Genomic DNA, 4,117 nt, shown 5'->3' on the forward strand with positions numbered 1-4,117 from the left:
TTAATATGTCAACAAGTGAAAGCGGAACATCAAGTGCCTTGAGATTACTTGACCGATCACGATACCCGAGTGGAAATGGGATCGAGTCACCATGGACTTTGTATCCGACCGCCATTGTCGTGAGTAAGAAGGATGCGATTTGGGTCGTGGTAGATAGATTGACTAAGTCGGCTCACTTTGTCCCCGTGACGACGGATTTTCAATGGACAAACTAGCGAATTATACGCGTTTTCAGATTGTGAGATTGCACGGGGTGCCTATTTCCATCGTGTCGGATAGAGATCCGAGATTTACCTCGCGATTTTGGAAAAAGTTGCAAGAAGCTTTGGGTACCAAGTTGCATTTCAGCACCGCCTTTCACCCCCAAACCGATGGTCAATCCGAGCGGATAATTCAGATACTTGAGGATATGTTGAGATGTTGCATCCTCGAGTTCGATGGTTCATGGGAGCGGTATTTGCCATTGATTGAATTAAACACAACAACGACTTTCAATCAAGTATTAAGATGGCACCCTACGAGGCTTTGTACGATTCGTAAATGCCGTACACCATTATTTTGACCGAGCTCGGTGAAAGCAAAATTTTCGGGGTGGATTTGATTAGAGATGCTGAACAGAAAGTGAAAGTAATCCGTGAAAGTCTGAAAATAGCCTCCGATCGTCAGAAGTCGTATGCGGATCTGAAGCGTAAAGACATCGAGCATCAGGTGGGAGATAAAGTGTTTCTCAAGGTTTCACCTTGGAAAAAGATACTCAGATTCGGCCGTAAGGGCAAGTTGAGCCCGAGGTTCATCGGGCCATATGAGATATCCGAGCGAGTCGGTCCATTGGCATATCGTCTGATTTTGCCCCCTGAACTCGAAAAGATTCACGATGTCTTTCATGTTTCGATGCTTCAACGCTATAGATCTGATCCATCGCACGTGATTAGTCCATCAGAGGTTGAAATTCAAGCCAATATGAGTTATGAGGAAGAACTGATTCGTATCTTGGCACGTGAAGTGAAAGAGTTGCGAAACAAGCGGGTTCCGCTAGTGAAAGTGTTATGGCTCAAACACGGGATAGAAGAAGCTACTTGGGAAACCGAGAACTCTATGAAAGAGCGATACCCAACCCTATTTACCGGTAAGATTTTCGGGGATGAAAATTTCTTAAGTGGGGGAGAGTTGTGACAGCCCAAAATTGACCCTAGTCGGAATGTGGTTTCAGTACCACAAAACCGAGGCATAAAAATAATTTAAAATTTATTTTGATGCCTATAATATGTGTGTGCTCATGTGTGAATTTTGAATTCTTTGATTTAGTTAATTTGATTGTGAATTGAAAGAAAAGGACTCATGTGAAAGGATTTAAAATATGTAGCTAATTTCAAGAGGTTAATAAAGGAATGAAGCAAAATAAATGGAGTTGCATGTCAAATACTCCATTTATTTTGAATGAGTGGTTGACCATGTCTAGATTATGGGCAAGCGGACATGTTTCCAACATGTTTAGTTAGTGCATTATGTAGAAAGAATTAAGAAATGAAAAAAAATGAGCATGGATGCCCCCATGGTGCCGTAGCTAGAGAGAAAGAAAGAAAAAAAGTTGTCATTCATCCTTTCTTTGAGCAAAGACTAAGAAAGAAAAAACAAAAAATTGTTCATCTTTTCCCTCCTTCCTTTGGCGAAATTCCTAAGAGGAAGAAGAGATTTTGCTTCATTTTCTTTGTTTAGAAGAGATCTAGAAGGAGATTTGGCTAAACTTGCATCAAGATTAAGGTATATATGAGGTTGTGTCATGAGATTCATGCTTGTTTTGGTTGCTAACTTGATGTGCATGTTAGCCATGGTTCAAATCCTTGTTATGCCATGAAAAATGGTATTTGGCCAAGGTTGATATTGTGTTAAAGCCATTGCATGCTAAATGTGAAGCTTGCTAATGATGCATGCAATGATGGATTGACTACTCTTGAAATTTCTTTGTAGCAATCTTGAGTAAGACATTGAGTTCTTTGTTTAACCATGACCAAAGTTCAATGGGGTATGATTGTGATGTATTCGGCCATGATGCATTCATGAGCATGATTTATGCTTGTTACTTGATTGGTAAAATTTGTGTTTTAGAGGGTTATGAACACCTTGAGATTCGCCATGCACCTATATGTGTATATATGTTTGCACATGATATTTTGATTATGAAGAAAGTGATAAATATGTTTGTTTAAAGAAGAAATTTGTTGAAGAATGTTGTGAAATTTGCATGTACATTCGGCCTAGTACATGTATAGTGTGAAAAACCTTGAAATTATTTTTGATTTTGTGTATTTATGACCATGTGTAATCGGCCACATGAGTAATTTGAGCACTTGATGTTATGTTAAAATTCTTGAGCTTAAATATATGGATGTATGTATATGTGGCCATATAATGGCGTTTTGGTTCAAAGGTTGAATGATAAATTATAATAAAGTGAGATGATATGAGATGCTGAATGTGATTTACTAGTAAACATTATTGATAGAAATATTGAATACTTCTACTTGTATTCATTAAGCTCAAGAGCAAGAGGGAGCTAAATCCGATAAAGGGAAGGAAAAAGTAGTCGAATAGCCATCGGAATCGTTCGACAACATCCGAGGTAAGTTTTGAGTATCGAAACTTAGATTTTGATTCGATTGAATGAAGTAATAAGCAATCGAAATTCTGCCCTTGTATATGGCCATTGAGCGAAATGATATTTTGTTAAGTGAATTGTGCATAAAAGTTTTGTTGTGAAAATGAAACAAAGATGTGTATGAATGTTCGAGTGATATCGGGCTAAGCCAAGGCAATTGTGCGAGCTATGATATCCGGGCTAAGCCGAAGGCAATGTGCGAGCTATGATATCGGGCTAAGCCGAAGGCAATTGTGTGAGTTGTGATATCCGGGTTAAGTCCGAAGGCATTTGTGCGGGTTACCATAACGGGCTATGTCCCGAAGGTGTTTTGAGCAGTAGCTATATCCGGATAAACTCGAAGGTATGTGATTTGAAATTTATAAGCTGCTGGAAAATTTTCAGTTATTGCATTTGTGAAATCCCCAACAAGGTATGTTTTGTGTGTGCTTTGCACACTATGAGTAAATCTTGTCTGAATATTCGCTCTAATGATAAATGAGCTATCGGCATTAACTAGGCCGTTATTTGTGTATGAATATAAGAGTTGGGATTGTGAAGTAAGCATGTCTTTGAGAAATTGTGCATATGAATTATTGTTTAGCTACTTGAATGCTATGCTTTGGTTGTGTGTATATTATGGCTCAAACTTACTAAGCATAAATTGCTTACTCCGTTTCTTTGTTTCTCTGTTTATAGATTTTGCTCGTTAGCGATCGGATTCGGGATCATAGAAGTTGAAGTCAACCACACTATCAAAGCCCTTTTTGGTACTCCTTTAGTTGAGTTCGGATATGGCATGTATAGGACTACCCTCGGTTATTTTTAAGTACTTGTGATGTATATGTGTACGGCCATGCGAAAATGGTTCGTAATAGTGGAGTATGGAATTAGACCATTTGTGGTTTGTAATTATATATGATTTCATGATGTGATTATGGATTGGAATGGGAGTGTTGGTCACATGATCAGCCATTGGAATGGCTAAATATGATCATATGTGGACCCATGTATGGCAAGACCATAGTTGGCCCATGGAGACTACAAATTAGGTAAAGCCTACCTTAAAAACAGATGCTGCCAGCTGCAGTGACGTGGATGGGGAAAATCACAAAAATTTGTAGGAATGGTTCTAAATAGTGAATAAATTATGTGATCGAACCTTGACGAGTCTATTTTCATATGAAAGTAACGAAACGATCATATGATCAGTATACCGAGAGATATTAAAGTTCTCGTGAGACAGGGCCAGAACGGTTTCTGGGTCCCCTGTCGCGACTTTAAAAATTCACTATAAATTATCAAGAAGGAATTAGGAGTCATACCTTATATGTGCAGATTCCATTTTGAGTCTAGTTTAATTAGAAACAAACGGTACCAGTATTAAAGCCCTGTACAGAGAGATATTCAAGTTGTAACGCGCGAAGGTCAGAGCAGTCGATCCCTGTAACATGGGTGACTTTAACTAATAAACTGTACCAA

At 38.6% G+C, this 4,117-nt stretch overlaps 1 long non-coding RNA gene across 1 annotated transcript; it reads left to right on the forward strand.

The window, feature by feature from the left end:
* Positions 1-2,549: 2,549 nt before the first annotated feature.
* LOC128291465 (uncharacterized) lies at positions 2,550-3,550 on the forward strand. The gene is made up of 2 exons (XR_008281257.1): positions 2,550-2,620; positions 3,335-3,550. It is a non-coding gene; the product is annotated as an uncharacterized LOC128291465 (long non-coding RNA).
* Positions 3,551-4,117: the final 567 nt, after the last annotated feature.

Source organism: Gossypium arboreum, chromosome 4, assembly GCF_025698485.1.
Source record: "Gossypium arboreum isolate Shixiya-1 chromosome 4, ASM2569848v2, whole genome shotgun sequence".
Classification (NCBI taxonomy): domain Eukaryota; kingdom Viridiplantae; phylum Streptophyta; class Magnoliopsida; order Malvales; family Malvaceae; genus Gossypium; species Gossypium arboreum.